The sequence below is a fragment of the Ixodes scapularis genome, unplaced genomic scaffold (assembly GCF_016920785.2).
Source record: "Ixodes scapularis isolate PalLabHiFi unplaced genomic scaffold, ASM1692078v2 PGA_scaffold1__304_contigs__length_218370807, whole genome shotgun sequence".
NCBI classification, from domain to species: Eukaryota; Metazoa; Arthropoda; class Arachnida; order Ixodida; family Ixodidae; genus Ixodes; species Ixodes scapularis.
In genome coordinates, this window is record NW_024609846.1 from 186,194,597 (window position 1) to 186,205,715 (window position 11,119).

Consider the following 11,119-nt stretch of genomic DNA (forward strand, 5'->3'; position numbering starts at 1 on the left):
ATACAATTTCATAACCTGCCGCGCGAGCCATATCGTAGGGTCCTGTGGCTTCGGGCCATTGGCACGCGATGGTTCGGACGACATCGGCGCACGCTGTGGTCACGTCTGTCCCGACCACTTTATTCCGGGGGACTACGAGATGAATATTCAGGTGCGGCAAAGACTCGACCTGGATTCTTGGAAGAGGCTACTGTTTCATGTTAGACAAGATTCAGTCCAACTTCAATGTGTCTTTGTTGATTGTCCTAAATGACACAGAACATCTCTGGTAGCTTCCTGACTTAAAGTCATGTTTAAATCGCTCTCTTCGTCGACTTTTCTGAAAGCTCTACAGTAAGTGTCCGCAAATTTTCACTGACACATCAATTTCATCACGAGCAAGATGGAAATTCCCATTAAGAATGTGTAACTGGACACAGGAGTTCTAGGAACACCCGAGCTTAGCTGAAATCTTCTCTTGTGTGTGTATGCAGAATATTTTGCCTTGCAGAAGCTTGGCCTTGCATTTTCCCGAAAGTGGCTCATTTCAAGCAAGTCTCCTGGTCATCGTCATACATTTCATTTGTTAAAGTGCAGCTCTTAGGCGCCCGTTTCCTGCTTGAGTGGCGTCGCCGTCGACGTAACCGTGAGGTCACGTCACCCCGGTGATGCCACGTCACCCCCGTGAAATGGCGTGACCCCCGTGAGGTGACGTGACGCCAGTGAAGTCACGTGACCCCCGCGAGGTCACGTGACCCCCGTGAGGTCACGTGACCAAGGTGACGTCACGTGATCCCATGAGGCCATGTGACCACGTGAGGTCACGAGGGTCACGTGACCTCACGGTTACGCCGACGGCGACGGCGACGCCGACGTCGCTCGGAGCGAGGAGTAGCAGGCAGAATGAGTAGGTGAGGAAGAGGGGAGAGGGGTATACGCTCCCCTCAGTACCCTTCCCTCCTCCTCCTCAAGAGCTGCACTCTAATTCGGTGTTACAGGGAGTTGCAAACGGCTTTAATTTCTTATTTAATTTTCTTTAATGGTCCTCGTGCGAGGGCATTTCACAATCTTAAGGCCACGCAAGAAAATATGCAATGAAATTTTGAAAACACAAACAACAAAATAACAGAAACACCACACACTACTGCGAACAAAAACTGAAAAGAAGCAAAACTGGAAACCTAAACGGTAGAGCGAAAATGCAAGATGGTAGAACTTTCAAAAACCGCAGCGTCCTTGAAAACACGAGAAATTCTGAAACACCATTCTAGTTCAGAATTGTTAGTGGTATGAATGATTTGTGAAAGGCGTTACTCGAACCGGAAATGATTTAGAAATCGCAGAAGTTATTGAGTCGACGACATGACCGCGTGGGATTAAACAGGAATTAACATCTAACGGCGGGGTGACAATAATAACGCTTATGGAATAAGCAAAGACATGCTACCTTGAGGCGTGCCTCGAGAGCAGATATATTCAGGCTTATTTTCATTGAAGAGACACTGGCTGTATAATCTTAGTTAGAGAAAATGTAGCGGCCCGGTCGGTTTTGAACTGCTTAAGCTGAGTTATTAAAGGGGTCATGAAACGCTTGTCCAACGTTTTCCTGTTTAGCTTTCCTCCTCAACTCATAAATAGCGCACTCCACCAAACAGTTCAAGAAGACGAAAAGGAGGGAGTCCCTAAGGGACTTTAGGAGTCCCCTCTTGCTCGGAATCTTGTTTGTATACCCGGACAGAGTCATTGTCCCCCTAGAAGATTAGCCCGTAGCTCAAAATTCAGACAAACGTTGCTTTCACCACCCCGTTCACCCCGAAGCTGACAGTGCTGTGGAAGCTACGTGCTCGTTGGGCCAGCCACACTTTTGCCACGTGATCACGCTCTCTCGCGCATACCCACGCGTGGAGGTAATTAAAGGGAGGCGGCTGATTGGTCGGGCAAGCAAGTAGCTTCCACCACAATGTCACTTAGGGGTGAATGGAATAAGGGAGGTCCGGTATCGTGTGGCGTGTGTTTGGACCCAGGGACGCTCTTTGGGAACAGCGGATATATCACAGTGAAAAGGCAGGGACCTTACGAAGGGCAGGAAGTACTAAATAGTCCGCTGTGTTTTCAAAGTTTTGCAATGAAAGTCAGGCTTTTGACTTTCTACCTTTTTTCTTTTGGCCCACTGAACGATGGGCTATTAGTAAAATCCCAATCTAAAGTGATTTATACCATCCTAAAATTTGTTTCATGGCCCTTTAAGTAATTTTGGTGAGGTTTCGAGATTTCGGTAGCGTATTTTAATTTTGGTCGAATTAAAGTTTTGTGGGCAAGCTTCGTAAGTTTTGGAGGGAAATCACTCAGGCAATACCGGATTTAGTGAAGGGTTCTTGCTGTGTCACATGAATGGTCTTAATGTGGTTAGTTTATGTCAGATCAGAAGTTAGTTCGATACCGAGATATTTGTGCTCATCGACTTTCTCAATATTGTTGTCATCTGGCATGTAGTGAAAGGAGAGTGGGCTTTCTTTCCAGAAAAGCGGATTGGTTTGCACTTTGATTTTTTTAATGACATGACCCAGTTGTCACACCAATGGGATGCTTGTATTAGGTGTTTCCGAAGGAGAGTTTGGTCATTATGTAAATTGCTTTCTTAATACAGCACACAGAAGTCTGCAAAAAGATGTATGTTAAAAAATACAGTTTGTTAGGTCAATAAGGAATATAAAAAAGGACCAAGAAATTCGCCCTGAGGCACACCGGAGGGGAAATTAGGAAAATTATATTCATGCCCTTTAAAGACTCTGTACTGAATCCGCTAAAAAAGGAAACGACGTATTCACAATAAAACTTGAGTCTAAATGAAGGTGAGAGAGTTTGAAAATTAAATGGAGTTGTCGAACAGGACGAGTTCCTTTGAAAATTCTAAAAATATTGCGTCACTTTCGTTACGAGATTGAAGATGGTGATGTATGTCATTCGTAAATTCGGACAGGTGTGTCTCACATTAATAGCCTTGACGAAAACCCTGTTGCTGTTAGTAAAACATTTTATTGCAATCTAAATGAGACAATCATTATGCGAGAGTATATAATGTGTTAGCGAAGTTTCGAAAAATCGAAGTTAATAAAATTGGGCGATAGTTAGAAGGCGAAAAGCGATCGCCATTTTTGTGGACCGGAACAATCTTACCGATTTTTCAATCAGGAGCGTAACCTTCGGATAGCGACTGATTAAATATAGTCTAGAAAATTTTACCAGATACCGTTTCCGTACCTTTTAAAACTTTGGGTGATATGTTATCTGACCCTGAAGATGATCGAAAGCTTCAGCCCATCGATGAGAGCGGCAGTACCGGCAGATGAAACGCAAATAGCGGCTATATGCTCGTACGGGACAGCTGTTAGCACGGGCAAATATAGGGGCCTCTCATTAGTAAAAATGGAAGCAAAAAAAGTATTCATGGCATGGTTGCACAGTTTTTCCTCAGCGGGGTTGCAGCTCTCAAAAACCAATTGAGCACGGGAACGCTAAGGCAGCACGGTCGCTCACGCATGAAATGCTTCCTCTCGTACAGATCCCACTTCTTCAGGCCTTTCTCGGTTGCGCGCTATCACCGGGTTCATCTCAAGTCATCCTTGGGGTCAGCAATCCTGGCGGATCCACCTGACTGGCATCTTTTCTCGACGTGTCATCCTTCGTGCGTCAGCAGGACCCGCCCCCAAGCACCGTGACGTCACCCTGGTCGCAAGCAGTCCCAGCATTCCAAGATCCCAGCCTACATAAGGACGGCGCAAACCACTCCTTCCTCAGTGGGCATGGGAACGCTAAGGCAGCACGGTCGCTCACGCATGAAATGCTTCCTCTCGTACAGGTTTGTAAACGTTTCTCGTTGCATGCTAACAGTACAAACAATGTGAACATTTTACTATTCCCGTGCCCCAAAGTGTTACTTTGTCTCGCTTGTGATTGTGCGTGCGTTCTTGAAAATCTGCTACTCTTGTCCGGTGACATTAAAACAAATCCTGGCCCCGCCCCTACCAAGGCTGAATTGGAAGCGCAGGTGAAACAACTTGGTAGTATGTACGAGTTAATGCAGAAACTCGATGCTAATGTAACCGGCCTTGCGGCGGGACAAGCAGCACTAAAAGCCGATGTCGAGGCAATACTTGGCAAACAGGCTCAACTTGAGACTTCGGTGGCGGCGCTAAATGCAAAACTTGTTTTATTCGAAAAATAAATCTTGTCTATCACGGAGGCCAAAGCAGATATCTGTAATCTGCAACATCCCGTCGCTATGCAGTCCACTGCAACTGAAGTTATGCTATCTTGACTTGATGATTTTGAAAACCGCTCGCTACGTTGTAATCTTCTAATTTATGGCATACCCGATGCTGCCGGCGAGTCTTGGTCTTTGTCCGAACAAAAAGTTTTAGAATTTGCAAATGAGAAACTTGGTGTTACTCTTGATAGCTCACAGATCGAACGTGCAGATAGATTGGGAGCCCCATCACGGGGAAAAAAACAGGCCTATTAAGGCCAATTATTGTAAGTTTTTCTTCATACAAAACAAAAAAACAGTTACTTTTGTGTGTACCGAAGCTGCGCGGCCTCGCTTTTTCTATGTCTGAAGATTTCTCGAAAAAAGTTCGCGTTGCGCGTCAGAGACTTCTTGCATTCGCCAAGTCACAGGAAGGTCCGTATAAGCTGCGTTTTGATAAACTACATATGGGTTCAAATGTCTTCCTTTACGACTCCGTTTCCGATTCTGTGGTTAGTGCTTCCGCATAGGAACACGCGTGGAGTGGGAACAAACGCGTTGCTTCCTCCAACTCTAACTCACTTATCGGTGTTTTATACTTAAATGCGCGCAGTTTAATACCAAAGCGTGACGAATTGTGTCCTCATATTTCAACATGTGATGCTAAGATAGTACTGATCACTGAGACCTGGCTTCATCCTGATATAAACGACAAAGAAATACTGCCGAATCATTCAAACTTTACATTTTATCGACACGATCGGAAGGATCGTCGTGGTGGTGGCGTTTTAATATGCATTGATAAGAGTATCGTAAGCACACTTCTTTTCGTTTCCATGTCAATTGAGGCCATCTGGGTCTCAGTGAAAAGTGGTTTTAAGTAAATCCTGGTTGGCGTCTGTTATCGACCACCAGATGCGTCACCTACTTTTGTAACTGCTTTGCGTGATGAGTTGTCAATTTTGTTCACACAATATACTGGTCATTCTATTTCCTTAGTAGGCGATTTTAACTTCCGTGAGATAAATTGGACTTTATCAGATCTTGTTGGCAGTGGAAGTTCTGGTGAGTGTCGCGATTTCACTAGTCTCTGCCTGGATTTTAACCTTTCCCAAATGATTTCTTTCCCTACCCGTGTAACCACCTCATGTTCAACTATATTAGACTTGCTTTTAACTAACCACCCGGAATCTATTACCTCTCTCACCGGTTTTGAAGGCATCTGTGACCACAGAATAGTGTCCTTTAACTGGGATTTCAAGCACCAGAATCAGTCAGGTTGACCAAGCAACTAAAGCTATATAATAAGGGGAACTATGGGCAGCTTAACCAGGACCTCTGAAGCTATTTCTCAATCTTCTTGGAGGGTTTTGACAATAGGAATATAAATGAAAATTGGTGCCTTTTTAAAAACAAATTACTGCAACTCATTGAAGCTCATGACCCAACTATTAACATCAGTTCCCGGTCTTCTAATCCTTGGCATTCGCGCTCGCTGAAAACCCTTAACATTAAAAAAACGACGGTTTCGAGTAGCCAAAAAGACAAGACACCGCTTTATCCTGGTCTAAATATCATGAATGCGCCACTGACCATAAAACTATGTTAGAGCAGCAGAAGCGCATATTCTACCAGGAGACCCTTCCATCTATGCTACTAAACAACCCGCGCCAATTTCGGAATGTTGCAAATTATCTACCATACTCCCCACTAGCGCGTATTAATGATTCTGAGAACATTATCGAGATTAATCAGTGTGCCACAGTTCTTAATCATATATTTTCTTCACATTTCACGGCCCACTGTCCCTTAGCACTGTCCTTACCTATTGCTAGCAATGTTTTACCTATGGATCCAATTTGTATTGATTACGAAGGTATTGTTAGTATTATTAAGTAGCTGAAAATGGGCCCTCTTCCTGTGGTGTCGACGGCATAAATTCTAAGGTTTTACAAAGCACTAAATATTGCTCAAGCCTATTTATTATAAAAAAAAAATTCAACAATCATTAGATACGGCGGCGGTTCCTGAGGATTAGAAAATCGGCAAAGTCATCCCAGTCCACAAAAGCGGTGATAAATCTTCTCCTTTAAATTATAGGCCAATATCTCTAACTTCTGTACCTTCTAAACTACTGGAGCACGTAATCCACAAGCAACTATCTATTAACTTAACAAACGACCTGTTCGCAAACCTTGATTCTGGCAATCCCTCTGACGCTGTATTTCTTGACTTCGCTAAAGCTTTTGACAAAGTTCCGCATAACAGACTGCTTATAAAACTATCGTCGTTAAACCTCGATAATAATGTTCTCTCCTGGATTGAACCTTTTCTCTCTCAGCGACATCAGTTTGTTCATGTTAATAAATGTTCTTCTACTTTAGCCCACGTAACATCTGGCGTGTTTCAGGGAACGGTGCTTGGTCCGTTACTTTTCCTCATCTACATCAACGATCTTCCTCTTCAGGTATCTTCACCCATTAGCCTGCTGTAGGTAACAGACTGCACAAGATTGGGGGAGGACGTGAATAGAAGGTCGAGGATGTTATCCCCACGGGTTGAGCGTTCAACGACTTGTGTTATGTTAAATAGCAAACATAGTTCAAGACACTCACTGCAATATAGTGCTGCGGTAGCTGTTAAACTTGAGCAGCATATGTTGGGAAACATAAAGTCACTAACGAACAGTAGGTTCACTTCTGGAAAACGCCTAATAATTTCTAAGAGTGTATTATGCAACTCACTTGTGCACGTAGAATCACTATTTTCGGTCTGAGCGGAGTTACGGAAACAATATACGAAATGTTCCCTTTGTATTTCGAGTCCCTGTATTAGCACTTTACTGTTTAAAGGCAAAAAAAAAGACCATTGAAGTGGTTTTACATATCTCGCGGGGCCTTCAATGTGCTTCGGCACAAACACGTGAAACACAACATTGTGATAATGTTGTGAGTGCGCTGGCGAGCTGGTGGATGTTAACCATTTTGCTCTTAGCCCGAGACTGAGGCAGGAAAAGAGGAAAGTTTCAAAGGAGAAGAAACATGAACGGTCGAGGAGACGTGTTAGAGACGTGTCCTCGACTGTTCATTTTTCTTCTACTTTGCAACTTTCCTCTTTTCCTGCCTCAGTCTCGGGCTAAGAAAAAAATGGACAACACTGTGGACAACAAAAGAGCCTCCAATATTCAGAACGTTGCTAATCCAGCGTAGCTACTCCGAAATATACAGTGAATTCTTCATTGGCAGACGCGTTTGAGAGCCAGTATATAGCAAAAATACGGACGAGTAACAACGGCAGCGTAATCTCTGCTACCGCAAGTACCACCTCGCACGCAAAGAGAGGGAGATCCAATTAACATGAAAATCCCTCGATAAAGCATGGAATCCGGGCGCCCCCCGTGAGGATCAGCACTCACGTCGAACTAATTTCTGCCGAGCTACACAAGTGAATAACTACAAGAATGTAAGCTGTTCTAATTATATGCGATTTGTGTATCTAGCTACTTTAACTTAAAATATCATTTGATCCGCAGTAACTCTAACTCGATCATCGTTCGAGTAACAACAAACGTGCTATGCCGCACTTCTCAAAACTCGACGCTCCAAAGCCCGTGCAGCAGCTAGGTCGTTCACTCGGAACTTTCATTTTGCTTGGAAACAATGTATAGCCTCATGAACCAACACCGATTCACTCTTGAGTCGGCCCTTGCTTTTCTAGCAACTGCATATTATTATTTTTAACAATACAAAACCGATGAATAAGGGCAGTCGCATGCTCACGCGCTCCCTTTCTATCGAAGATCGAAGTGATATGCCGTACTCGAAGGACGGATGCGGTGTGTGCTCCGAAGCTTTCATCGGCCGGATGCAATTCCTGTGATGCTCTGGGGATTGTGGTTTTTGCTTTCACTGCAAGTACTACCGTGGACACTGTTAGTGCATCACTGGGGGACTCAATAAGGTGCAAAAAGTGAGCTTTTTTCGCTTTTGGTTGGCCCTATCGTCTCGTAGCGTCCGCTGCGCTTAGACCTAAAGTGAAACGGAGTATAACTGTAAGTTTGTCCCATAAAAAAAAAAAGAAAAAAATAGTCTACCGTGATATTACAATTAGTGGCGATGATTATCCTTAGCCAGCGGAGTCAGGGAATCAACCGTGGACACCACTTACGCGGTGGTTTGCTGAACCGTGTTCAGAGAAAATTGGCAAGAGCTGTGGCGTCGTGTGCTTTGTGCCTCAGACGACAAAGCGAGGGTGTGCTCGCAGGCGGGAAGAGCGAGTCCGCCACACGGCGCATGCGCGGGGTTTCGGACGGCGCCTGCTATGAGGCGCTGGGGGTACGGGATGGCTGCCGCTGCCGTGTTATAGCTAACAGTGTCCACGATAGTACATAGGAGTCATAAACGACGAACATGAATACTTCATGAAGACTGGTTCCAGTACATACAAGTGCAAGTCTTGCACAAAGCTCAATGGCTCCGACGAAGTAAGTGTTATAGGTGGAAACCGCCCCTCGGAACGTGACGACGCAGCAACGGCGAGCGCCTCGAGTAGCTGCAACGCGTGCGGCTGTGTGAACAATCTGCTTTAGGCACTGCACGACAAGTTTGATTCACTAATCAAAGAGGTGGCCTCCGTCAGGGCTGATAACACGTCCCTGCACTTGCATCTCGCCCGGAATACGGAGCTACTACGTCGCTTCACAGCCCAAGCCGTACTGCCGCCCCCGATTACAACACAACTTCAAGTGCCCAGCCCTGAACCAGCGAGCTTCGCGTCGGCCCTTGGCAGAGACTCTCGGACCGACGGCGGCAAGGCGACGCCAGGAAGTACTCGTACTACGATACGCAAGTCTTGGTCGAAAGCTGCAGTGACTGAGGTTTCAACCGCACTGACAATCCAGGTGACGGGCGAGGTAGCACCGAAAGACGCTGATGGATTTACGCTCGTCCAACGGAAGAAACACGTCAACCCTTCATCTGGAACCTGTGCAAGCAGTAAGCTGTTACAGTTCCTAGACCACCAAGGCTTAAGGCACTTTTTGTTTCCCGCCTTAGTCCGGACACCTCGTGCGATGATGTAGGAGCAGCTCTTACTGCCTTTCTGGAAGAGAAAACTTTTACTTGCATCAAGTTGGAAACGAAACATGATAATTACTCATCTTTCCACATAACTGTGAATGAGGAAGACTTCAACAAAATTAATGTGGCGGACGTCTGGCCAATGGGTTCTGTTTTCAGACCATTTTTGGAGCGGTACGGGATAATGATGATCGTGACAAAATTACGACAAATCAGAGAACAACATGAATCGTACACACTTTTACCAAAATGTACGGGGATTGCGCACAAAAGCTTATATTTTTTAACAACGTCGTTTTAAGTGATTTTGACAATATTTCACTAACCGAAACTTCGTTGAACAGCTCCTTCGCAAGAAATGATTACTTTTCCCCGAATGCGCAGTCTTCCGCCGGGACAGAGATAATGAAAATTTGACTGTAAACTTCGGTGGCGGAGTCCTCATTGCAGTTAAAAATCACTTGCATGCGGTTTGAAGGTTTGATCTTGAGCCAGACTGCGAATCCGTTTGGATTGAAATAACTCTCCGTGATAGCACTAGCCTTCTAATCGGCACGTTTTATTTTCCCCCTAACTTTAGTGCATCTGTGCTTTCTGATCAGTTAGACATAGTGGGAGATACGTTAGATGCAGACCGACACAGTGTACTGATACTTGGCGACTTCAACATTCCTGATATAAATTGGAGTCCAGAACACTCAGCTCTGCCCACTCGTAATGCCTCACCAAAAGCAAATATCCTTCGTCTTTTGTTAACTTTTGGGGCTTAACCAATGGAATAGTTTTTAAAACCATGCAGGAAACGTCCTAAATCTTGCTCTATCTAAGTTTGTCATCGACAGCCTAGTGTGTGTCCTTAACTCATTGGTATCCCCCGATGTTTGGCACGTTCCATTTCTTGTCTCCCTTAGGCTTTTCGTGCAAGACGTGAAGCAAAAAAACAAATCCTTACTCGTTCTCCTTTTCAAGAGGTGATTACTTTGGTCTATTTCAATATTTAGATAACGTCAACTGGGGACACATATACAACATCACTGATGTAAACTGTGCGGTAGCAGCGTTTACAAAACATATCGTATCTGCACTTGAGCGCTTCGTTCCTAAGAAACGTCCCCAAACAACTCGGTGTCCTCAATGGTGCTCCTCCGAGCTGATATCAGCTTTAAGACCCAAATTGCATTACGATAGGAAATATAAGGCTTCTGACTCAGCGTTCTGGTACGCCAAATTTTTCGAATCACGTGCGCAGGCAAAGTCGTTGTTGCAGCGCGATAAGAGAGAGCACCAAGAGTCAGCAGAGCGCAGATTATATCGTGACCCATTGCAGTCCTGGGCCCGTTTTCTCGAACGCGAACCGCGGGTTAAAGTTAACTATTGTCCCTATAGAAGAAGGAATTCTAGGTCACGTGCAGGGTGTAAGATAGGCAGGTGGGGAAACGGTCTATAGAAGCCTACCGCAGCGCCTTGACCGAATTGTGTACTCGTCTGCTTGCGGGTACCCCCAATTTGCGACAGATGGCGCTGCGGCGAGAGGAAAAAAATCGGAATCGGATTTGCATGGAAATTTATGGGAGAGTGCATAAAATAAACTGAGGGCACGACAGTCATCTACTGAAAATCCACGAGAAACCATCTCCGTCAGTTTAGCCGGTCGCCACCGGTCGCCCACCTGGAGTGAGAGTTCGCGGTGCTCCACATAGATGGCGCCACAGAAAAAAAGAAAACCGAGGGGTACACAATCCTAACGCTCATTTGGCTCTCGTTTCCCCACCTGTCTATCTTACACCCTGGTCACGTGACTGGGAGAGCAGGGGCG